The 26,960-nt window shown below is 40.2% G+C and overlaps 1 long non-coding RNA gene across 1 annotated transcript in view; it reads left to right on the top strand.

The window, feature by feature from the left end:
* Window positions 1-26,960, top strand: part of LOC125162732 (uncharacterized) — a 524,310-nt gene that overhangs the window by 474,430 nt on the left and 22,920 nt on the right. The window contains exon 8 of the long non-coding RNA XR_007151148.1: window positions 18,347-18,397. This is a non-coding gene — a long non-coding RNA (uncharacterized LOC125162732). The remainder of the gene's footprint in view (window positions 1-18,346; window positions 18,398-26,960) is intronic.

Below are 26,960 nucleotides of genomic sequence, written 5' to 3'. Positions count from 1 at the left end.
AACAGGGGCACCTGGGTGGCGCAGTCGGTTAAGCGTCCGACTTCAGCCAGGTCACGATCTCGCGATCTGTGAGTTCGAGCCCCGCGTCAGGCTCTGGACTGATGGCTCAGAGCCTGGAGCCTGTTTCCGATTCTGTGTCTCCCTCTCTCTCTGCCCCTCCCCCGTTCATGCTCTGTCTCTCTCTGTCCCCCCAAAAATAAATAAACGTTGAAAAAAAAATTAAAAAAAAAAAAGAAAAGAAAAAGAAAACATTTTCAGGCCCTGTGCTATGTTACATGCTTTCTTTGAGTCACCTAATTTATTTAATTATTTATTTAATTTATTTAATAAATTAATTTATTTAATTCTCCTAATAATTTTATGGATATGGTATTCTTTTTTCCACATTATGAATGAGGAAAACAAAAACTCAGAAAGTTGTTCAAATTCACATGACTCACATTGGGTGCAGCAGAATTCCAGTCCTGCAGTTTGGTACAAAAATAAATGAATGAACAAATAAATCATGCCCTTTCTACTATGCCATGCAGTCTCCCTACTGAATAATTTGCTTTTATACTTATTTCTTAATCTCTGAATTGGATGCTTTCCCCTTTTTCTTTCTAAGGAAGGAAGGAAAGATGGAAGGGAGGAAGGGAGAGAGGGAGGGAGGAAGAAAGCAGAAGAAAGTCTCTACTCTCTTGGCTTCTGACAGTCATGGAAAGCACTTAACATCAGAGATGGGTGAATGGTCAGGAAGGTGGTAGGACGTCACATAGTTTCTTCTATGTCCTCACTCAAGGACATGGCAGGGTGAGGCAGGGCGAGGCCTTCCTGAAAGTGAAAAGATCTTGGAAGAAGCATTTCCTACCTGTAAATACAAGGTGATGTGAAAATTCAGGGGCACGAGTGTGGTCAATCTCAACTAATCAACAAACACTGAGAATCAAGGGAAGGGTTCTGGTTCTGATGCCCAGAGAAGGGTTGAACAGAAGCTGCAAAGGTGCTCTTCCAGTGTTCTGTATCCATGAGCCCTCTCGGCTGTCTCCTGCCCCCTGCCCTGCCTCTCCCTACTTCTCTGAATCCTTCAGTGAGGATTATCTCATTCAGTGTTCAAAAGAACCATATGATAGGTTCTCCTGTTATCACCATCTCATAGATGAGGAAACTTGGAGTTCGCAAGATAGGTAATTCACCCACAGTCTTGTGGTTTCTAAGCAGTAAGGCTGGATGGGAAGGAGTGACCGACTGTGAGAGGTGGTATCCTGGGACATGAGGCTTACTGGGACCGTTGTTTACTGTAGAATAAAAACTGGTCCTACCCAACCCCAAACTCTGTGCTTAACCTTTTTTATGGCACTGACCCAGAAGATTTCTCTTCTAATTTGAAGTTAGTGTTAAATTCAACTTATGCAAAATAAGGGGTGTCCAGTTCCAGTCCAGGTCTCTTCCTGCCATGGACAGGGCCTCACATTATCTCTATCCATTCTACATACACCATCTTAAGCAATCTCTCAATATCTGTACATTTATTAATTATATACACAAATAAGTTATATAAAGATAGATACAAAAAATTAGCATTTTAAAAGATGAGATTAACTATGAAAGTTTTAATACCACCTTCTCCCTACCAGTAGATAATTGTATGAACATTCTTTGGTGTCTGCAAACAGTTGGGAGACACCAGGCTAACAATTGACTTTTGATCTGAGTTTTCTAGAATTGATTATACAGTGACACTTCAGGGATTGTACAGACGATCCTTTATTTACTTATTTGTTTCTTTGTTTCTTTATTTTTAAAGGTTTTTTTTTTCATGTTTACGTATTTTGAGAGAGAGATAGCAAGAGAGAGTGTGTAAGTGGGGGAGAGGCAAAGAGAGAGAGGGAGAGAGAGAATCCTGAGCAGACTCTGTGCACAGAGTCCCATGTGGGGCTCTATCTCATGAACTGTGAGATCATGACGTGAGCTGAAATCAAAGAGTCAGATGCTCAACCAACTAAGCCACCCAGGTGACCCAGACAACTTAATTTAAATATTATGCCTTTTGAGCTGGCAGCAGTCTTTTTTTTTTTTAAGTTTATTTATCTATCTTGAGAGAGAGAGTGAGCATGAGAGGGGAGAGGCAAGGAGAGAGGGAGTGAGAGAATCCCAAGCAGTCTGTGCACTGTCAGCACAGAGCCAGATGCGGGGCTCGATTTCACAAACAATGGAATCATGACCTAAGCCAAGATCAAGAGTTGGGACACTTAACCAACTGAGCCACCCAAGTGCCCCAAGACAGCAGCAGTCTTTTCTAGCCCCCAATTAATAATTTTTTGAAGCAACTCCACTGATCTAATTGATGGACTTTATAATAAATAAGTGTGGTTAGATTAGATGAGAGTAGGTTTTTACAATATATTTTTGAAAACAGGCTCTGCTGTTCAGAATGTTTCAAATCCACTTCTCTGTTTACTGCATTTATTACATTCCATTCAACTAGCTATCACTACAAAAATATCTGATGGGCTTTTTGCCTGAAACTGGGTTTGCCTCTTGGTGGGTGGGTGTCGAGCCAAAAGACACAACCAAGCCAAAGAATAGGAAAAGGAAGGGTTTTACTTCCAGCATGTAAAGGAGAACACCGGGGATATTTCCCAAAATGATGTCTCCTTGAACAACAAAACTGGGGAAGTTTTAAGCTAAGGGTTCATATATATTCATGAACGGGCTTGCACAATAGGGAATTCAGCATGGAATTGAGGCAAAAATCTGCTAAAGGTCCTGGTCGAAGTCACCAGGGCTTGCAAGGGTCAATATCATCACTTCTCTGGCATTAGTTGGTTTGGTATCTGAGTGCTCAAAGGGGTTGAGATCCTACAGAGGTAACTCAAGAATGTGCTTTGAGAAAATAGTGCTGGTCAGGCATAGATCACAGAATGGCTGGGGGCCTAAAGTAACTTTTCTATGTCGTGATAGATAAGCTGGGCCTTATCTTTCTTTTTCTGAGACCCCTAATTCTTTTTGTTTATAGGCTCAGCCATTGGCTAATAGCCAATAATTAACTTTAGTATTCCTCCAGAGATATGTGAACTTTAGACAATATTTCTTGAGGATTTTTAGGAATAACTATAGAAATCTCTAGAAGGGTGGGGTCAGATCAGTAGGAGAGAGATTTTTGAAACAATACCAAGACCTCACTTCCTGATCCTTCTGGGGCACCTGCCTATTTATTGGTGAATTGGGCCAGCTTGAGGATACTTTGCAGGCCACCTCTTCTCAGTGAGATGAGTTCAAATCCTTGCTTAGTACGTGCAGGAGAGATGGGTCAGTGTCTGAAGCCCTGAACTCAGGGTATAATCCCTGTTCTGCCACTTGTAAGCATTATGTATGAGGGCAAGTCGCTTCTGGACCTCAGTCTCAGCAGCAGGAAACTCTCTTTGACAATGTCACCTTGAGCTCCTCTGTAGTTCTAGGGTTTGTTCTTTTGTTACCACAGAGTTGTTGCATGCTAGGGTCTGGGGGCAGAGTTGGAACCCGAGTTATAACTCATGTTGTATACGCCCATGTGGGGGTTGTGCTGACTGACTCCACTTTAAACTTGGGTTTAATCTCACAAACAATTTCCTTTTTATTCAACGAATCCCTGATGCACGTGTGTCTCTACATAGGAATTTTTAAAGCCTTTCCCACGGGCAAGTTCTGGTCTGCCTGCCTAGCCCTGAATTAAATTAATAATTACCCATATATAATGATCTGTATATTAATCATAATGAATCATAAGATTGAAAAAAAATCCTTGAGAGGACTTGTATTTTCCTATGGATACTCTTGGTTCTGCATACAAGAGTCTCTGTGTCAAGTATGTGCTGTCTTCAGCTTGAGCTAAATACCCTCCCCCTCCTTCAAAGGTAGCACTTAGATGCCATAACCTTCATAAAACCTGCCAGGATTTACCTGATGACACCCAGTGTTTCCCCATGCATCATACCTCTTGAGCACAACCTTTTATCCCTCGGGTATCATTAATTTTAAACATTGCTGCTTTTCCCCTAATATCACGTGCCTTTGCTTTTTGGTGTAGATTTGCCCTCTTAACACATTCTCTCCCCTCTTACTTCTCCCAGACAAACAGGTATCTAGTGTCCCCCTAGTTTTAAAATATGAATTCCTTCTTAGGAATATTATTAAGGACATACTTAATGTATTTTTAAAAATGCATCGACGTGGTGTGTTTTTCCTTATAAATTGATAGTGCATTGCACTGAAGCCCCCTTTGGTGTTCTGCCTCTAAAAAGTCCCCCGTTGTGCCAAAATCTATCTACCTGATCCCCTCGGAACCATTGAGCATCGGACTACAACCCATTCTTAACCCCAAACTAGGAAATCCAAGGCTCTCTCCTGTACATAGGTCATTTGATGTGAGGTGAGGTTGGAGTGTAACTCCCACTAAGTGGGTATTTCGAAGATAAATAACAAAAGGGATTACTGAGGTAATTGATGCAGCTCCAAGACTTGGCTAGAGAGGCCCTGAAGGAAAGCTGAGGACTGCCAGAGCTCCCTAAGATGATAATTAACTTAGGAATTGCAAGCTGTTGGAAGGACCTGCCTGAGGCCCTTCCTCTTTTGTACTCAAAGAAGGGAAACCTGAGGAATGCTTCTGGAAGCTGGGGCAGGCATAATTCTCCTCTAGAACCTTCAAAGATCAAGCTGCTGCAAGACAGAGATTTCAGTTCTTTTAATTTATTCATCTCCAGAATTGGGCAGCCAGTGATGGAAATTGTGCCTTGTTATTCATTGTAGTCAAAGCAGGTACTTATTGTTTTAAGTGAACTCTACAGAAAAGTACAGGAAGACCGGCAAATCATGGTCTTTTTTCATCTGCTTTAAGCAATAGCATAGTGTAGACTAGTGTAGAACTGAGGCAGAAATTGCAGGGCCCGATGGGGACCAAATTTAAGATCAGCTGCCATTTATTGAGTATCTACTATGTGCCAGGACTGTGAAAGCCCTCTAAGATACAATTATTCTGCAGTAAGACGGGGGCTATAATACCCTCTGAGAGTTGTTCTAAGGATGAAGGGACTTATTTCACACAGTATTTATCATCTTATCTTCCCTCATGATTGGCAGCAATTACTTTGCCCTTGTTTCATCCTCACAAAAAACTAGTGAGGTTAACAGGTGTCCAACTCAGGATATCATTTGTCTCCTCAACTTCAACTCAAGGCCTCATGCACAGAAAATAATAATAGTGCTACTGAATTCATAACACATCGTAATTTGCATAATGCATTCATATATGCTATCTTCTTTAATAATCAAATCCTACTTTTGAAATAAGAATTAGTCTCTCCATTTTAGAGATGAATATTTGAGATGGAGAGCCCTCAAATGATCTATTTGTTCAAGGTCACATGATGAAGATGGACCTCAAACCCATCAAGACTCACTGGTGCCTTTAGATGGAAAAGGCAGTGTCCTTAAGGTTATCCATGTAATGGCACTAAATTAGCCTCCTGCTCCGAACTCAAAATACCATTCCCCTCACCTGACATGGCCCTGCAATCCTGCCCACTAAGGTTTCCCATTTGAGCTACGGCAGTGAGTTTCCAAACGGTCCTTGTAAAATAGGCAAACATTTCCCAGAGAGGGGTGGCATAATGAGCTAGTACATCTCAAACGTTTCCACGTAGTGGAGTCACATATCACGTGTATGTGACTGTATTAGGTTCCATGGCTATTGCAACAAATAACTGCAAACCTGGTAGCTTGCAACATGAATTTGTTATCTCACAGTTCTGGAGGCCAGAAATTAGAAACCAGTATGAGTGAACTGAAATCAAAGCGCCAGCAGGGCCCTGTTTCCTCTGTGGTTGCAGGGAGAGTCCGTTCCTTCCCTCTTCCAACTTCTGGTGGCTGCCAGCATTCCTGGGCTGTGGGCCTAGCCGCATAATCCAGAGAAAGCTCCTCCTCTCAAGATCCTTAATCACATCTGTTGCCTGTTAAAAAACAAAATTCAACCAAGTGAATTTGAAGATCTAATTGGGTTTGTTAAGCGATTCACGAATCAGGCAGTATCCCATCTAGCAAGTAGGGATGCTCCAAGGAGTTGTACAAAATGGAAGGTTTTTTTATAGGTCGAAGGGTGGGCGAGGAAATTGTTAGCAAAAGAAAAGAAAGGATTGTTCTCGTTCTCAGTACCTAGATGCCCATTCTAAGGCTGGGCCCTTCTCACTTCAAATGGCCCTGCTTAGTGCCTAGTTCCTGAGAGTGAACAGTAAATATTATAGGTTATAAGAAGTTCTCTCCCGAATGCCTGTGTCTACCTACCAACCTCCCCCATTTCTCTATTTCCAGAACTCTTTTCTCCCCATCCTTCAAGGCCTAACTATAATTCTTAATCATGAAGCCATTCCTGATCTCGATTGCTGAAAATAATCTCTTCCACTTTTTCATAGCATCTTATGTGACTCTTTTATGTGACTGTTGGATGGCATCTATAACTTTAAAAAAAATATTTAGTTATTCTGAGAGAAAGAGAGTGCACATGGAGGAGGGGCAGAGAGAGAGGGAGACAAAGAATTCCCACCAGCTCTGCACTGTCAGTGCAGAGCCCAACACAGGACTCGATCTCATGAACTGTAAGATCGTAACTTGAGCTGAATTTGAGAGCCAGATGCTTAACCAACTGAGCCACCCAGGTGCCCCAACATCTATGACTCTCTAGCTTGCATCGTAGTAACTTACGTGTAATTTGTCTCTCTTCCTAAATTCTGAGCTCTCTGAGGTCGAACCAATCTCTCACCAGGACCACCATGATAGCCTTCTAAGCTTTACCTTCACCCCTCCTCACCTGCAGTCACACAATCACAGTGACCTCTATAAAATTAAAATCAGATTATATTATTCCCCTGATAAAAGATTCTGATAGCTTCCTGTCACACTCAGAATAAAATCCAAATTCGTTCCTATGGCTTGCAAGACCCTGCAACAATTGCAAATTCTCCCCAAACCTTCAACCAGCCAATGCTATCTTCAGTTACTCTCCCCCAAGTGCCCTGCCTATGTTGAATTAGAAGGCGCCCTGTCCTGGTAGACCATTATCAAAGGCACCCTTGCCCTGGGCTCTTGCAGCCTGTGCCAGAGCACACACCTTCCTAGGCAGGTACAGCCCAAGCTGGATCCTATCCCTAGTTGGGCCCTGTCTACTGAACACCTCTCTGCGGGCCATGACCTGAATTTTTCTAGTGTAAATAAATCCCTTGCTGTGATTCTAAAGATGGAATATACGCAAGTAGAAAAGCAACTGTAATCATGTGTGAAGGAGGAAGTTTATAAGGATGTTCATTACAGCATTATTTGGAATGGTAAAAATCTTCAAATGAACTAACCACCTAAACAGTTATTAGTAAAAAAAATACTGAATTATGTTAAGTCCAATTGCAGAAAACTAAGCAAATGTTAAAGAGTAATAAGACACTTACTGTCTAGGGCTGGAGGACTAGGGGGAAATGAACGTGACTGCTGATGGTTATAGGGTTTCTTGAGGGTGGAGAACTTGTCATGATGGTTGCATAATTCTGCACATACAAAAGAGCAGTCAATTGTATGCTGTAAATGGCTGAATTGCATTATATTTGAATTATATCTCAATAACGCTGTTAAAAAGAATATGATAGAACTGTGTGATAACCCTGCAATTACTTTTTATTTTAAATAAAAACGAGTTATAGGACAATTTAAATATAGGGTATATTTTCAGCTTTAGAAAACAGGGTATGTAACTATACGCACATATGCAAATACATTAATGCATACACATGCACGTGCAGATTGATTAAAAGAGAGGATGGGGTGAAAATGCCGCCCTGGATGGTAAACTCTGGGTAGTTGGATTGGTGGAGAGATTGAAAGGGGATTTCATTTTTTATTCCTAACCAATTAGGGATATGTCAGCTGCAAGTTCTTGAATACCTGACAAACTGAAAACAAACAGAGGTTAGTTTTCTCCTCCTAACAAGAAGGCTGGAGATCCATCGCTGCATGACTTGATGTAGGGACTGGCATCTCTGAGATGACCTTGGCTTTCTCTTATGCCTGTGATGTGATGGCTGCTGAGTCACTTGATATCAAAGTCAAAAGTTCTTAGATTCTCCGGGTCCCTGACACATTTTTCCTTTTGCCTTATCACCAGAATTATGTCATATGGTCACTTCTAGTTGCCAGGGAAACTGAGAAAGTATTTTCTTCTTCCAGTATCAATAGTGGAAGGCACGGAGAGAGATGGGGGTAGGAATAAATGCTGGGTTGGCCAACCAGAAGTATCTATCCCAGTGTGCTCTAAGTATACCACAACTGGTATCCTTTGCATCTTTTCCAGAAGCCTTCATTTTTTTTTGTAGCTAAAATAACAGTAGTAATAATAAACTAAATCCCACCACCCAAAGATAGGCATTATTACTATTTTGATGTCTATCTTTTCAAATTTCTCTTTATTTCTCTCTCTGTATATAATATCTGTATATCTGTGAATATGTATATATATGCAGAGGTATATATGTAATTTTATATAAATAGTATTATACCCTAATTATTATTTTCTAACCTTTTTCACTCAAAAAAAAATCATGAGATCTAATGTCAACGCATATGGATAAGAGACAGCATCCTTTTCATTGTTAAATTACAATTTTATCATTTTTACTGAACCAGTTCTCTGCTAACAAACATTCATGTTGTTTCAGATTCTTCCCTGTTGTAAACAATACCTCAGCAAACATCTCTGTCTGTTTGGGCAACATAGTACTAGTGTCTATCTCCCTGGGATATAGCGACATTATTATTGAAACTTCAAAAAGCACATCTACCATTGATATGAGATGCTTTAAGCGATCATAAATAAAATCAGGATTTCTCCTTTATTCTCTCTTCCTCACAATAATAAAGAACATTTGAAGGAGAGTATGCTAAAATATTTAAAAATATCAAAAACATTTCAAAAAATACCTTAAATATTGCCTGTAAGGGAAAAACTGAAACCATGAACTCACTTCTTTAGTTGTTTTAAAAAGGAGAATTTTCGTGCTCGCTTCGGCAGCACGTATACTAAAAAAGGAGAATTTTCATGTTATTTATACTACAAAGGAAAGAGATGACATTAAGGTTTGACACAAATTGACAAAAGCCAGATGATGCGAACTGAACACTATCCCTCTACCCAAATTCAAGCTTTTTAAAGCCAAGATGGTTTTAACAGAAGAACTATGCTCCAGTCAATTAAATTATATCTTTAAAAGATAGAGTGGTGACTCCATAGGACCGTCAAAACCATATCTAGCATTACATTCTTCCATGGCAAAGACTCACAACATTTTTATGAACACACTAAAGGAGGATAATGGAAGAGACCTTGCCTAGTTAATGGCTAGGGAGAGTAAGAAGATTCTGGCGAATTTGACCCACAGAACAATCCTGCAGCTGCAAAGGCAGATAAAAAGGAGACATAAAACAACTTTGCAAATAATCTGCCCAGACGTGTCTGCATTTTCCTGTTCACAAATACCCTAGAAGTGAGCAGAAGTAGGAGAGAATAGACTGCCTGTAAAGAATCTGTCTACAGGCACATACCAACTACCATTAAGAGGAACACACACCATTTGTTCTCCAAGTGAGTCATTCTGAATGAGTCATTCATTATTTGAATTTGCTTTTCTCCAATGCTATTGTCTATTGACCAATCTTTGCTAGTTGCCTTCTTAAATCTATATTATTTGTAAGGGACCTACCCAGATTTATAATAGGTTCCTCTTCAAAAGCTTCACCACCTTCCATTGCTTTTGTTCTCAACCCCTACTGACCCCACCTCCACTCCCCACCACTACATGCACTCAGAATTGAAAACCACAAGACCCTCTCTAGGATCCTGCCAAGATGGCAGATTTAAGAGTAGTAGAAGAGCCCTATTATCAGACATGATAAAACCAGTTGTTAATTAATTAATCCAAAGTTAGTTCAAGTGGTGAATGATTTGAAATAATATTATACTTGAACATTTATCTTAATGCACATTTACTTCATGTGTGTGCTGATGCAAGAGGGAGGCCACTTCCTTCTGTCTGGATTCTCTTTGGAGTCCCAAGTCTTCTTTCTTATATACATATCCAGAATGCATTTCTACATTCTGGTTTCTCTGAGGAAAATTAATGATACTTGCAAAGCAATTTGACAGCCAAAAAGCTGTCCAGCTTTTTGGATCGTTTATAGTTGTCTTACGCACTCCTATTTCAACAGCCTACTTTTTTAAAAGTTCACCTGTATCAAGCCTTTCTAAAGCACTCAACTTAATTTTTCATTGATATAACCCTTTCTACCTTCATATTTTGTCTGATATTGTAATATGATGTTAAATGACATAATTATATCAACAAGTACAACATAAACAGGTTTGGAAACAAACTTCAGATGACACTGGTTCTTGGTCAACATTCAGCTCCACGGTGAGGAGCCATTAGCATTCATTCTGCAGTGAGTTTTGTGCAGTAAATAGAGAGCAGTGGCTAATAGGGTAGATCTAACCTGACAAAGCAGTTAAATCAGGACTGGTTAAGAGTTACTGCACATCTATCAAGCTATAAATTTTAGAGTCTGAACAATTTCTAATAACTGGCAAGAAACCCAGGACTTAGCTGCTTGCTACAAACTCACTATGTGACCATAGACAGGGGTGATATTAAAAAAATGTTCAAGGAGCACCTAGGTGGCTCGGTTGGTTGAGTGTCTGACATCCACTCTGGTCGTGATCTCATGGTTCATGGGTTCAAGCCCCATGTCGGGCCTGGTGCTGACCGCTTGGAGCCTGGAGCCTGTCTCAGATTCTGTGTCTCCCTCTCTCGCTGCCTCTCTCCCACTCCTACTCTGTCTCTCTCAAAAATAAATAAACATTTAAAAATAAATAAACAAAAATGTTCAAGAATCATTGGCCAGGATAGCCTGCACACTGTCCAATTAGAATTCATGCTGGCCATAAACAACCTGTAAGAATATGTGTGTTCTAGCTGGAGATTAGCCCTGACCATAGGTAAACTGGCATGTTGGGCATTCTTCACTTGTAAATGAGGGAGGTTGGTCAAGCAAAGCTCTATTGTTCCTTCTGACTCTGAAATTCTTCCATTGAGCTATATGCAGCTCTAATTAATTTCCTCCTATGGGATTCATCAGTTCTCTGATTCAATTGTTTCTTCTTTCTTTGGATAGGTGCTGTCTCAGAATTGTCACTGAGACAGACTCTCATGCGCAATAACAAAAAGACAATAGCAAGGGAGGCATGGATGATAAGATAGACATTAACCATAAATACAGAGCATACAGTATGTACTTTATATGTGCTACATTAGAAAAAAAAACATTTACCTTCACATACTCACATCCTCCTTCCTGATTCTCCAGGAATCTGTCTTCTGCATGTTTCATTTTGTTTTTAACCTGGGGATGACGCTTGTTTTTATGCCATGCTTAGTTTACACAGATTGGAACATGTTTTCCACATGCAGGCTTCTTGTTTGCCAACAAGCCCAGCTGTTGGGGGGCACTGAAGATCACCCAATTACAGAAAACAATCTTGAATACCTTTTCATGTCTCCCTCTCCTACCCTAGAGGATCTTTTCCAACAATTGCAATTCTAAGGGCTTCTTCCATTTACAGGAAACATTTACTCCTTTATTGTTCCCCCCACCCCCACCCCTTTCCAACTTATCCTAAAAGAATTTATCATTGAGCAGGTAGGGGGCCCTTTTCAATTGCCTCTGACTTACAGACCAAGGCGGGGGGGGGGGGGGCAGGTCCATCTAATTAGACTTTGATTCTGCACTCCTTCTACAGGAAGACAGGACACAACAGAGTTGAACACTCGCTTGGGGAAAACTGCGCGCACACACACACACACACACACACACACACACCCACACCAAAAAATCTCCAAACTACTTTACAGCATTGGTTCAGGCTCCCGTATGCCAGGTCCCAGCCCATAATAAATTTTATTGCAATGTTATAAACTTCTGAAAAGAGGAACTTGGAATAGAAGTGCTGACACGAGCTGCCAGACCCGCGGCACTACATTCTTGTGGGTTCTGTCCTGACATCAGCGCACATCTAGGGCAAAACCCAAAATACTAAAATACCCAAATAATGTTTTCCCTTTCAGATAGATTCCTTTTCTCTCAAATTAATTTTAGTAAAATAAAAAACTAGGTGGTCTTATCAAAGAGAAATGGGCACTCTTGCAAACAACACATGACTTCGTGTGGAGTCATGGCTTAGAGCTCAAAGAGTTTTTCAGCCTAAGTTAAATTCATCTTGCAAATAAAGTGCCTTTTTTGAGGGGGGGAGGGGTGGGTGATTATTCATGTAAATGACAGCTTTATGTACTATAATTACAGTCATTAATGAAGGCACAATTACTTTATCATACATTACCAGGATCAAAGAAGGTCTCTTAAGAATCAGTTGTCAGTATATAGAGTCAATACAGAAATTAGACCAAATACGAACTGGAAAATTGTGCTTAAATAATGCCCCAGAGGTTAAAGAAACAATGAGTTGAAGTTGCAGAGTGAGAAAATTAAAAAGACACACTAGAGGTCACTGTTGCTACTTGAGCTGAGGTTGTATCCTATCTATCTATTTATCTATCTCTCTATCTATCTATCTATCTATCCATTTTTGGTAGCCTGTGTGCATACTGGAAAATCTCGAAAAAGATCAACTGCCTTAATTAAATTTTAAAAACTCTATCATGGTATTTTTCCCTCTCTGTTGTATGTTGGATATTTAAGATAGAATTTGAAAACAAATCTGAATTTTAAGGATTTCTTTCATGATCATATCAAATAATTCATCCCTGATGAAAAACCTTACCCCCATTTTGTGGATTTTGAAAATCACCTTCAAACTATTCCTTCACTTGGATCCAAAAGTAAAAGTAATTGAAGAATTCTGTTTGGTATTCCTCTCCCTAATAGAAGGAAATGATTCCAACTCTTAACATTGTGCAAAAATGTAAGATTGTTAAATATGGACAATATGTTGAGTCCCATTTTTCAAACTCTATAGAGAAAGAGTCTCTTAAGTATGGCAGGTTTGTGGAAAATCTTGGAAACAGGTCATGGGAATTGTTAGTAAAATATTCCAATTCTACATACATAAAAGGAAATTATTTTAGAAAAACAACCAATGTCTAAGGTGGGCCATTGCAAACATAATGAGTCTAACAGAAAGAATTCCCTTTTTTGCAGCCTTCAAGAGACTCGGGTCCTGTCTTTTCCCACTGAGTATGTACTCAGTAAGTACATACTGTTGCTAGAGAAAAGGAGCCCATCCATTCCAGAGACCCAAAGCCCAGCTTCTGAGTGTCTTAACAGAGAAGTTAAAAGCTGAATGGTGTATTCCAATAAGAGTATCATACCACTGCCAAAGTTGGGATTCAGTATTCTTCCTCTTAGAGTATTGGTCTTAGATATGGGTACTGGTAATAGGAACATCAACAAAGGTATATGGCTATATTCAACTCTAGGCCTTGAAACATTTTCAGAAAGACGGGTCACCCTAACTCCCCTGCTTTCTGGTCTTTGCACATGAAACACATCTCCTCCCATTTGATAACATAAGGCCTATACCCAAAAAGAAAAAAAGGAGGAAGAGGGAGAAAAGTGTGAAGTTTCCTTTTCTAAACCCCTACTTTGCTCTGCATTGCGTTATTTGCTTTGTCCATGTAGCTCAGTCCTGGGAGTAATTAAGGTTCAAAGGCCTGAGTAATAACTCCTTAGTAACTAACTGAGTGCTTGCTACAAGTTTCATGGGTGTGGGTAAAATAGATTTGGAATTTAATTTGAAAATTTTAAGAGAGGATTCTGTATATTTAATTGTATTTTCCAGGGGGTGGGAACTAGTGGGAGGCTCAGAACCTCGGTGTGAATGAGATGGAAGTGTCTGGCCCATGTGAGAGTGCAGCATATGGGGGAAGGCCATGTGCCCTAGATGCAGGGCTTCCTCCACAGCCCAGCTGGGGTGAACTAGGGCAAATTCTTGACCTTTCTAAGCCTAATTTTTCACTTGTGAAATGGAGATCATAATTTCTGTCTCTGCAGGCAGAATTACATAAATTAATGGTTGTAAAGTGCCAGGCCTAGGGCTTGGCACGGGTAAGCACTCAGTAAATGTCAGTTGTCATCGTTGTCATAGGGGAAGTTCACTGGACTCCTTTGCACCTATCAAAGAGACACAGAAGCTATGTTTACATCCATAAGCAGGTTTGAAACAACAACAGCATAAACAAATAACAGTTGAATTCAACAGCTTGTTGTTTGGGAGAAAAAAACAAACAAACAAGTTTTAATTAACAGTTGTGTCTTTGTTTTTCCGAACAGTTTTGTGTATACAGATTCAAATGTGGACTTTAAGGAAAACAGAACACTTTACTACCATTACAGAACTATTACCATAATTTCTTTGGTTAAGAAAATTACGTACATTTTGTTAACCAAAAGAAAAAAAGACATTAAATGTGTCTGTGTTTTGCACAGTGTAACTATTTTTTTGAAAATGCTCTATAATCTGCAGGCTGGAGGGTGGACTGGCGTTCATTGAAGTCAGCCACATGTAACAGCAGCCCCAGACTTCTCACAAGGTTGAAAGCCACTGCCCTCACTGGTTCTGGTTGCAATTATAATATGCAATACATTTTGTTTTAAATGGAAGCTTTTATAATGAAATTTGGAAGCCCACGTCATTTCCCTTTGCTTACTACAAAAAGAGAATTTGAGGGCAGACAATAAAGGAAATGGCAGGGAACTATTATGTGACCTTGGGCAAATCGCTCAGTGGTTAGGCCTGTACACACACACACACACACACACACACACGCACGCACGCACACACACCCTTAGTGTTTAAATTCTTTTGCAGAGCTATGTCAAGCAAAAAGTGGAATGGAGATTTAGCAATTCTATGGTTATTTTGAATAAGGGATATTTGATCAACTTGAATGAATAATTGTTACCAAATTTTCTCATTAACCAAGAAATTGCTAAATCTTGTGTTTTAAGAAGTACTGCCCGGGGTAGGGGAAATGAAGGGTTTTCTTCTTCACTTGGGCGTACAGCTGAGAATTTAGTCTGTAGTTTTGTCCACTGGTCTCCCTGGAATGGAAGTCCCGGAATTTCCTTTCAGGCTAGATTCAAACATTTTCAAAACCGTTATTCTCAGTTAACACCCTGGAACATCACTTCTGAGGTGATTTTATTTAATTAAACAGGGCTTGGGCAGAAATACAGCAAGATGTTTACCACTTACACGAAAAAAAAAAAATCCAGAATCCTGTCCCCAAACTCCCAAATGGATAAATCCCGCACTCCCAGCTCGCACTCAGACTCCGCTTCGCCTGACCGCAGGCAGTTGCTGACTGCAGGGAGGAGTTGGGCGCTGGGGGAGCTGTTGCACGTACGTAGCACGTAGCACGTAGACGTAGCACGGAAGGCGGAGCGGAAGAACCATGGAGTGGTCCCATCTGAGCTCGTAGTGGGTGTGACTACCTTCAGGTACTGGTTTCCCCCTTGGCTGATGCAATGTTGCCTCATTAGGGACTCTAAACGCCAGTTTGACTTTGAGTATAAATAGAAGGTCACAGCTCTAGGGGTAGCTCTGCGGAAGAAGGAGACAGCAAATAGGAGACAGCAGGAGGGGCTTTTCCAGGGAGCTCTTTAGTGTGGGTCTCGGGCTGAAGGACAGAGAGCAGGCACGCCAGAAGGGACGCTGGGGTTGACACCCACCGTCTCCTTTCGCCCCGCTCATTAATTTAGCCCGTGCCTTTCAGCCGCATGATGCGGTGAAAAAAGACCTCCTGCCACGGCGAGATGTCTGCTTTGCACAGAGGCCTGGATTCTGCCCTTTCCTCCTCAGGAGTTCAAACGAGTCACTTCTCTCACACCGTAGAACTTTGGGTGCAGCAAGGCAAACGCGTTCAGATGTTTTCGTGTCTTGGGACGTTATGGGAGGTAGGAGGAATTGAGTTCCCGGACCTCAGGTGCAATGCACAGGTCCACGGCAAAGTCTTTCCACCTCAGGATCTGTGGCCAGACCTTCCTTGTCCATGCTTCTCAAAGTTCAGGCCACAGGTATTGTTAACAGGATCATTCAGAGCCCCGTTTTTAAAGGTACGGCACACTGGGCCTTACCCAGGATTCACTGAATCAGCATCTCCGGGCACGGATCCCAGGAATCTGCATTGTAGCCACCTTCCTGGTTTTTGTTTGTTTTTTCCTTTGCACATTATTATGTGAGAAATAGGGCCAGCTGCCACCAGCTTTTAGTCTTAATAAGGGCTAAGCTCTTAGCTTAGTATGGACCCTCTCTCAGTGGCTTATGGATTGAGCACTCCTGGGTTCCACTCATATTAAAGGACATTAGGAGAGGGTAGTTTATCTCATGATTTACTCGACAAGCATGATTTTGAGGGAGTGGGGTGAAGAGTGTTAGCGGTATCAAGAAATTTTTAATCAATTGAGCGAGACAGAGACAACATCTGTATCTTGGCCACCTCTCCCGTAGTGTGTGGGTTTAGTCACTTCTGCTCATCACACATCTGATTAGAAACACAGCCACAACCAGCGAAGCAATATTACAAGGTAGGTTGTTGTCAGCTTGTTGTTTTTCTTTAAGCCACTCTGTATATTCTGAATTACTGCTTTGAAAGAATTATTTTTAAGTGGTAAGTTAGATGTTTTCACTGCCATTGTTCTTGTGATTACTAGAAACCCAGGACTTTCCACTCTAACTAAGATTGTTTAAAATCCTTACATAAGAAGCAGGTGGACTCTATCGTTATGTATGCCGAAGGGCACAAAGGAAGATACATAAAATTTTAAGTACCCAAATTGCCCACTTTATGCCATATACCTCTTGTACCATGTATAAAAATATATATGTATATATATATAATAGGAAAGAATAAAAATTTAAAATAAGTATATATCCAGGTTAAGGAAAAAGCATACTGCACAAAAATGTCTTTGTATAAATGCTGAATAAGATAGGGTAAGGGGATATTTATAGTTCTGCAGACGACTTAATATTTACTGCACCAGGAATTCATCCATCCTTCCAACTGGCTTGAGAGGCGTTTGAAACCAATAAAGCATATTTGTGTCCAAGCAGGGAGTGGAGTCCAGGCCCCACATAGCAGACCTGAGATGTGCTGGCCCAGGGAGCTTAAGTGATGTCAAATGTAAACCACTTTTCAAAAGCATGTTATCAGGTCCACACCAGACTATCCATTTTGATAATCTCATTCCATTTTTCATTTTATTGTTGAAAGGAGAAATAGATTAATGAGAGTCCAAATCCCCCTAGAAAGAAAACCTTCCTTATAAGGCATGTCTGAAGAGAGATTTGGAAAAATTACTTACTCTGCCTTTGTTTTGCCAAGTAAAGTAACATTTAGACCATTTATATTTGAAAAATTCTTAACCCAGGTCAGCGTGGCCTACTAGATTGTATCTAGAGGGAAAGAAATGAAGAACAACTAAAGATGATGATGATGATTTGTTTAGGTCAGTTCCAAATCTTCCAGACCTTGGTTCGCCAGTGTTGATTGACCGCTTGCCAATTTTCAGTTTGTGTGTATGATGGACATTTGGGGACAAACCCCATGATCCATTTCAGATACAACAAGAAAAAAATTGGCCCCAAATTGCATTTGCAAATGGTGTACCACATGAAAGAAACATTTGTCTGAAGAGAATTTTAAATGTTCAGCTCTTGGATATACAGATATATTCTTTCAGGTATCTCAGAACACTACAAGAAAGCTTGCCAGAGAATGATAATCAGAATCATAGCAGGGCATAAACAGAAGAGAACAGAAGGAGACTTAGAAATCATCTTATCACATTGGTGACATCGTTTTACAGATGAGTGACCAGAGCCTATAAGGGTGGTCCCCGTGATTTCAAAAAACTTGCTTCCATTAGTCTTTCAGGGCAGTGAGTCAAATGATACTGTGGTAGCTCCAGGAAAAAATGTCAAGGTTTGGAAATTCTTTAGCCACTCAGAGTTGGAACAAGAGCCCCGCTTTCCAGACTCCCAGGCCAGAAGGCTGCACTTGAAAGGATAGGAGGCTTTTTTTTTTTTTTTTTAAATAATTCCATTTTGTCAACCAACTAGAAGACAATTTTGCTTAGATGCTCAGTGGAGGTGTAGTAAAGTATTGTTTCTGACCAAATGTTCCTGTCCTCAGTGAGGTTATAGTAAACAGTATTCCTGCCCTAAACAAATTTATTAGCCAGGGTCATTTTTAACTTTACCACCTCATTCTGATTTTCACAGCTGCTTCTCAGAGCGCTGGCACTGCCATTGATAATCCAAGCTTTCAGCAAGGTAAGCTCCCATTTGGCTAATAACATTTCATTTGGTTGACAACAGGCTAATAACTAGATCTTGCCACACACACACACACACACACACACACACACACACACACACAAGCCATCGCAATGCCAGGCTCCTGTCAATTGAATTAGGAACCATTGGTATAGACAGATAATCAAGGTCACAGGAATTCAGAAGAAAGAGACGTTATTGTCTTTGGAAAAGAGACTAACTAGACGAGATGTAGCTCCATTATTTACCATAAATAATTAGGGTACAGTCCCTGTTGGTAAAGAGCTGCACCGTACTTGATGGATCTTGTTCTATTCATCTTACTACCAGTGTTCTTTTTAGGCATTTTTGATGTCTGCATTTAGAGCTATTGGGTCTGTTGCCTCCCTTCTCGTGGGACATGGGGAGAACGGCTGATACTTTATTTGTTCCCGACAGCTAAAAAAACACATAAAGCCAGCAGAAACAGAGAACATGGTCTCTAGCCTTCTAGCTTCAGACCCCCGTCTTGGGTTGCATCGAAGCACACCACAGAAGCAGTCCTGGCCAAGCACACCACTTGAAACAAGCTGGGGAAGCCCCTGCTGGGCCAGGAAGGGATGCCGGTCATGAGGCTGAAATCTGGCCCAAAGGGGAGGCAGAACCTTGGATGGCTCTGCCAGGAAGGGACTGTGTGTACTCTCACTGGGGTGAGAGCTCTGCCCTGCGGTTTGGTGAGTTGAGGTGTTGTGCACCTAAGGCCCTCCCAGTAAGCTGCCTCCCAGCAAATGCAAAACCGCACCGTGGCATACACACCCCGGCAGAAGGAAATTAATTAAGACCCTGTGCTGACATTCCCTTCTGAGCTCACGCCACCCTCCAGCTAGGGCCACACATCACTCTGTGAGAGAGCAGACACAGCTGTGGGAGCTGTCTAGACCTGCTGTGATTAAGAAGGGCTCTGCTGCCTTAATGTCGAGTGTGTTTTCTTATGTCAGTATTGTCTCCTAGTTTTAGCATGACTGAATTGTCAAAGGTTTTTGGGTGGGTGTTTTCCCCCCTTTTTTTGGCCTTGCCTGTGAAATGACACAGTCTTCTCTTTTCCTGATTTCCATTATATTTCATTGTATGGCCATGCACAGAGTAACATTTTTTTTTTAAAGTTTGTGTGTTTTCCATCTAATACCATGCAGTAACTATAATGCATAAACATGTGTTTAGGCACTTTGGAAAACATTTTTAAAATTAAAATGCCTCATGTCAGTCATAGGCATGCAGTACCAAAGTGTGTATGTAGCTGATCATGTGGATTATGTATTCAGAGGAAAACATCTTTATAGTTATTGTTCATGTTCCATAGCCACTTTTCATAGTGAACCATCTCTGCATTAAAATAGCATTTTTATTTTGTCAAGACACTAAAAGCAATTGGAGGCCAGTGTTGATCGACCGCTTGCCAATTTTCAGTTTTTAAATCAAAGCTCCTTTGGACTTAGTAGGTGTGAGCTCTGTAAATATCTATAGTCATTCTATTTGCATTTTACATGCATTCAAAATAACTCTCCCTTAAAAAAAAGAAAATGACTGAAGGAACATTTGCTCTAAGTTGAAAAACATTCCACCTCAGAACAGTCTCTTGTAGGCTGAATGATAGTCCCTTTGATATAATGGTTCTTAATGAAAATTGTGAGGGATTTTTCTTCTCTAAAAGCCTCAAGGGAGTTGGGCGGGAAGGGCACAGATCAGCAGTAAGAACAACACCCCTCCCAAGAGGCAATGACATTTGTTCTCCCGTCCTCAACGTTTGTTCCTTAATTATTTTAGATATTGTCTCCTTATTGTTTTGAATGCTCTCCCTAAGAGGAAAAGTCACTTTTGCACAATGCACACAATACCCAATGTTGCTAAAGGACAAGGACCAGCCTTTGGGACTGAGCCACTTAAGACTGAAAATCTCCAAGCTTATATTTCTTTGTCATTGTCAACATTATTTTTCAAAATTTGAAAATATGAACACCAATTAATTGACCAAGATTCCAGCTATTTAATTAAAACTTGATGAGTTACAGAATTTGTGGGGATGGTAAGCAAGTATTGCTTGGGTTGTGTTGTCAAAGGCATCCAGGAAGAATTCCATCCAAGGCATGAATCTTAATAGGTACTTCATTTTCCCAAGCTGGATTTTATTTTCATACAATTTTATTTATCACATACAGTTGTTTAGATGAATCCTTGAGTAAATATAAAACCATGTGAACTCTGTTTACAACACATCTTGTACCTAAAGGCCCTGACAATGAATAGAGACTCAAAGATGAATTAAATGACCCCACTTTCAAAGATGTACTGTCTAGTAGGGGAAATAGAGAACAAAGAAATATCTTACAGTGTAATACATATAAAATCTCATTTGTGTCTATACAAAAATAGCCTAGAGAAGGGAGTAACTGATTTTTTTTTTTTTCTGGAGAAGTCAATGAAAAGGTAAACCTAAGCAGGATCATAAAATGTAAATAGTTGATTGTTTCCTTTGCTGTAAAAAAGCTTTTTATCTTGATGAGCTCCCAGTAGTTCATTTTTGCTTTTATTTCCCTTGCCTTTGGAGATGTGTTGAGTAAGAAGTTGCTGCAGCTGAGGTCAAAGAGGTGGTTCCTGTAGGATTTTGATGGTTTCCTGTCTCACATTTAGGTCTTTCATCCATTTTGAGTTTATTTTTGTGTATGGTTGTAAGAAAGTGGTCTAGTTTCATTTTTCTGCATGTTGCTATCTAGTTCTCTCAGCACCATTTGCTAAAGAGACTCTTTTTTCCATTGGATACTCTTTCCTGCTTTGTCAAAGATTAGTTGGCCATACATTTATGGGTCCAATTCTGGGTTCTCTATTCTATTCCATTGGTGTATGTGTCCTGCCTTGATGATAACAGCTGGGACTAATGAATGGATAAAGAAGATGTGGTGTATGTATATGTATGTGTACATATGTACATACATACATATACATACGCACAATGGAATACTACTTGGCAATGGAAAAGAATGAAATCTTGCCATTTGCAACAATGTGGATGGAATTGAAGGGTATTATGCTAAGTGAAATAAGTCAGAGAAAGACATATATGTTTTCTCTCATATGTGGAATTTGAGAAACTTAGCAGAAGACTGTGGGGGAAGGGAAGGGAAAAAGTAGTTACAAACAGAGAGGGAGACAAACCATAAGCGAACAAACTGAGGATTGATGGAGGGGGCGGAGAGGAGGGAAAAATGGGTGGTGGGTATTGAGGAGGGCACTTGTTGGGATGAGCACTGGGTGTTGTATGTAAGTGATGAATCATGGTAATCTATGCCCGAAGCCAAGAGCACACTGTATACACTGTGTGTCAGCTAACTTGACAATAAATTGCATTTTTTTAAATAATAAAAATAAAATAAAATGTAAATAGTAGTGTGCTAAGGACACAAGAGGAAGATGGCTTATATACCAGGAATAATATTTAGAAGAACATGGAAGAGTGAAACCAGTGAAAGAGAGATTGAGAGGGAGACCATTGCAAGCAGTTCATTGTTACAGAACATGAGTGGGAAGGCGTCGGGGGTGAGTCTGACCATGCTTTCAGGGCCTAAATCACGGAGTCTTTTACGCAGTACTAAGAAAGTTGGCTTCTAGTCTGTGGCACTAATGAACCATGGCTGAGGTTTAGGCTTTAAGAAAGATATCTCCAGTGGTACTTTGGAGGCTGGATTATGAATTTGAAGGGAGAGAAACAAGGATGAGTAAGGCTATTTGAGAGGCCATTATATAGTCCAAAGAAAAGAGGATGTAGGGCTTAACTAGAAAAGTAGAGACAGGAGAAAATAGAAATGACAACTATTAAAAAGGGGGGTTGGTAGGTTGAATTTGGAGAGTCAGAGAAGGGAATGAGCCATGATGACTTTTGATCCTTAGCAAAGAAGCCCAATGCAGCATTTAAGGAAGGGTGGTATGCACAGATGCAGGTATTAAGGGTAGTCTTAAAATTGTTTTCAATTACTCATCACTAGCAGTGGCAATTTTGTCAACTAGTATTCGGATTCTGCCTGCATCTTCTGTATTCCGGGGATAGGGAAGTGGCAACATCTATAATCCATGACTGCACTTAGCAGATGCCTGGAAAAAAAACTGGTAACTCCCTAGGAGGCCCGATGAGAACAGCCCAGAAATTACAGTCAACAGAGTTGAGCCAGAGCTGGCCCTGGCCAAAACAACCAGTTAGAATAGGGGAAATTCAGTAAATCATTTGGTTATGTGGCCTATGTAATATGGCCCCCTACTAACTCCAAACCTACAAGATACACATACACATATAGAGATGTACACAAATACATCAGAATAATTTGAAGATTATTTTAACAAATTATTGTATATTTTGACTGTCAATGCCGTGTTCATGGAAACTAAAATGATCTTAATATAGGAGGAACCCACTTATCTCAAAAGCAAGCATTTGTTTCGGATATATTCTGAAATGCTAGCATTTGTTAGGGGAGAATTTTCTACTGGATATTTTTCTAATTTCTGCCCTTTCTCTGTCTGCTCTTGTCCCAGGGATCTTAGCCTTTTGCAGTGCAATTATTCTCTGAAAATAATGAGTGTATCTAGCTGTGCCCTGGGCACAGTGTTGTATTTTACATGGTTACATCATTTATTCCTCCCAACAACCTACAGGTTGAAATTGTTATTACCCCAATTTTCAGATAAAGAAATAAAAGCAGAGCGGTTAAATGACTTGCCCAAGATTACATAGCTAGCAAATGTATAGACACTTCAATCCCAAGATGTTTGACAGCTTGTCCAAGTGGTCTTAGCCACTTTCCATGTCTTGGATTTACAGATGAAGCAGGTTTTCTTGTGTACAAGACCAAAACTCAACCCCATCAGTCATTATTATCAATCATTTTTGTCATTTCATAACCTCAGAGTTTAAATCTGTAGTCCTGTGATCCCCTACCAACCCAGGAAAACCTAAAACAATGAAATTGCACTTGCCTGGTCTGCTGACTTTACACCAAGATCCAGCTAAACTGTATGAACTGTCAAGGCTAAAACTAGGACTTCTATCTTAGCTAACACCTGCCTCTCTCTCTCTCTCTGTTGAAATATATTATAATTAGCTGCTCTTCCTGGGAGAGACTGTAAAACTGAATGCAATTAAACAAAAAGAGAGACAGCAGATTTTATAGCAAAAAAAAAAAAGTAATTTGGAAAGCCAACTAGATGGATGCATATTCAAAAGTAGCAATTTCACAGGCAAGGCAAACCTCCCTTATTTTGCAATAATGTACTGTGTACTGACTGGCAACCACTGTAGCCTTTTGCACATGCTTGGGACTCTATCCTTGTCCACTGGTACTCACAAAATGGGTTTGGTTGAATTAGGACATTTAATAGAACAGCCATTATCTGGCTGTGGTTTCACGTTAGTCAAGGACCACAATAAGCAGGTGACATGTGGCATACAGCCCATGATCCTTACTAGCCAAACGGCCCACTGAGTGCAAAGTGTGTGTTACAGATACTCAGACAGGCTGCTGTGCTATAACTAAAGGTGTGCAGTGTGGGACCAGTTGCCTCGTTTCTCTCAGTCAGTTCTCCGGCTGTGAAATGACCATGCTGATGCCTGCCTTACTTCCCTCAGGAGAACATGGTGAGATTCAGAAAGGGCTACAAACAAATTGTCTGTTTTATTCAAGTTTGGCTAATGAAAAACCTATAATACAGCTCTTTGTAGAAATGTATTCATTTGTCGCTGAACAGATACTAGTCCCTGAGCACAGTTCTAGGGGAAGACCCAGTTACTTACCGTTAATTAAAATGACTCATCATTTTCCTAAAACTGCATGTGGGAACTGTCAGTCCAAAAGGTAGATCATGAAATAACCCATGGCCCAGTCACTAAAAGCTGAAAAGATTTGTAAGTGCCTCAGAAAAGTTCACAACTTAGTTGGAGAAAAAAAATTAGTCAAGGCAGATGTGTAGTGCAGGTTTGTAGCTGGGGAGAGGCGGACTTAGGGAGAAGAAACGCAGAAAAAAATTAAAGCTAAATGTTAGCCTCATCCTAGAACATACCAGCCTGGAGATACTCTGGGTTTTATTGAACAGTTGCAAGGTAGCTTTAATTTAGCACTATATTTTGAAAGGTTTGCTATACCAGTGCTCTTTCCAACATTGCTTGTGTGTTTTTGGCTATGCCTAGAGGCCTGCTGTGGACTGATGGATGTCCAGGTGTGGAAAAGGATGCTAGCCATTTGTTTGCACTATGGATTTATTTCTTTGCCCTGTCTTTGCTCCTCCTAATTAAAATAGTAAACATTATTGTACTCAAAGCTGAAATAGCCCCCTGGACATGAGAGTGTTATGAATTAATAATTAGAAGTAAACTCCTTTAATACGCCTCTTCCTCATATCAAATCTTTCAAATGCAAAGCCAATTTGCAATAAATATCAGAGAAATGTAAAAGGCAACCTGATATTGAACATGAAACCAAACTCTCACAAAAAGCAACATAACAAGCAGGAAAAAAGGAATTTTGAAAATTATCTTCCAAAAAAAAAAAGAAAAAATTATTTTCCTAAAGAATTCTGAATCCCCAGTGCTCTATTTTCCCAGGTTAAAAAGAAGTTAGACTATTGTAGGCGTTCTGAACTAGGTTACTGAGTGGCCATCTGTAGCAGGCCAGCCCCTGGATGTCGTGCCCCTGTTAATGAAATCTGGATGTGCACTCGTAAACGGACCTGGTGAACGGTAGATGTCAGCCATTGGGTGATGGGCAATCATCAATCATCCATTGTCAGTTACTTCTGTCCCAGTGAGTAAGCCTTTATTTAAAGCATAAAGTAAGAATGTTGCCAGACCACAGGAACAAGCCCTGAGCTGTTTGCAGGTGCTGCTATTCACAGCTGCCAATTAAACCCCTGACATTTCCATCTTGGCCATGAGGCATAGCATATGCTTTTGACATACCAGTTTTTTAAAACAATATCATCTATCTCAGATTATCAATACATATGTCTTATTCTTTTCCCATGCTTACAACATTAGGCTTTTCAAAATATCTTGTTTTAGAAGTAGAGGAAAGAGAAACAGAAAAACTCTAGTGAACTGAATTATTAAGATGTACACATAGCATTTTCTTGTAACTGGGGAAGTGACCAGCATTTTAGATGTGGAAAGTCATCTGTGATGCCTAAATATACATGGCAGAGACTTCTTTGAAGATTTCAACTTTTGGTAATCTTGTCCCTACCTTTCTTTCTGAAAATTTTTCTTATTCTCTGGTAACCAGATGCTACCTACTCATCTCATGTAATTCAGTGCTGTTAGAACTAGGTATTAAATTTTTGATTATATGACTACATTCCAGTTCTTTTCATTGGGATTCAAACATAAGTATGCCTTGTGTTGGAAGAATTTCGTGAAATTTGCCAGACTTTTTATTTGGTCTCAATTGTAGGTCCATGAAAGGGTGTACTCCTATGCAGAGTTTACATGATGCCTTTACTTCCACATATTTCCAGGTTGGAGTATAAAAGCATGCCACCACTCTTGAAGGATTATAGATATTATGGACATTTCATCTATAAATACCATGAATAGGAAAAAGAGAAAGAGAGAGAAAGCTCTACATACACCTTTTGGGAATATTTCCCATTTTTAACTGATTTACCCATTTTTCTAGCTCTTGGTAAGGGATGAAGTTTGGTTACAAACAGAAATTTGAAGTAAATTATTCTTGCTGATCAGTGTTTAGAAAATGGGGCACCTGGGTGGCTCAGTCAGTTTTGCATCCAACTCTTGATTTTAGCTCAGGTCATGATCTCACAATCCATGGGACTGAGCCCCATGTTGGGCTCTGTGCTGACGGCGTGGAGCCTGCTTGGGATTCTTTCTCTCCCCCCCCCCCCTCTCTGCCCCATTCCTGCTCACACTCTTGTGTGCTCTCTGTTTCTCTCAAATAAATAAACTTAAAAAAAAAATGAAGATAGGTTCTGTGTGGTTTTATGTTGTTTCACAAGAATTAGGTCAAAATCAGCTGTGATTGAAGTGTAAGTCTTTGTTTTTCTAGGTCCAGCAACAGACTTTCTGATCTGAGACTGCCTCGGCCTTTCTCCCCATCCCCTGTTCATCTGGCAGAGCTATACACTTACTTCCACATTCTGTGGAATCCCCGATTCCCACTGATTTCAGGGACTTCTGTTGGGGAAAGCAAATCTGACAAAGCCAGGGTCTCTCTGTCTTATTTTGTTTTATCATGGTAGAAATTTGACGTTATTTTCTCACTTCTCAGCAGGGGAAAAGTTGCTATACTCTTTGAGGGAGGCTCAGCAGATTTCCATTGTAAAAAGAAGAGAAAATTTGTTACTGCTGTTTGTGTAACAAAGGGCTACTAAAGGAGCTATCTTCTAATAAAAAGATGGCTTTGCTCTGTAAATTAATTTTATAATAAAAGCTGCCCTACGAATATATCGAATGGTGAAAATCTGAAGTAAATATGTTAGCATATCAAGAATACCTGTGTGTTTGAAATGAAAATTCGATGACTTACAG

Source organism: Prionailurus viverrinus, chromosome A3 (genome assembly GCF_022837055.1).
Source record: "Prionailurus viverrinus isolate Anna chromosome A3, UM_Priviv_1.0, whole genome shotgun sequence".
NCBI lineage: Eukaryota > Metazoa > Chordata > Mammalia > Carnivora > Felidae > Prionailurus > Prionailurus viverrinus.
This window is presented reverse-complemented; position numbering and strand designations above follow the sequence as displayed.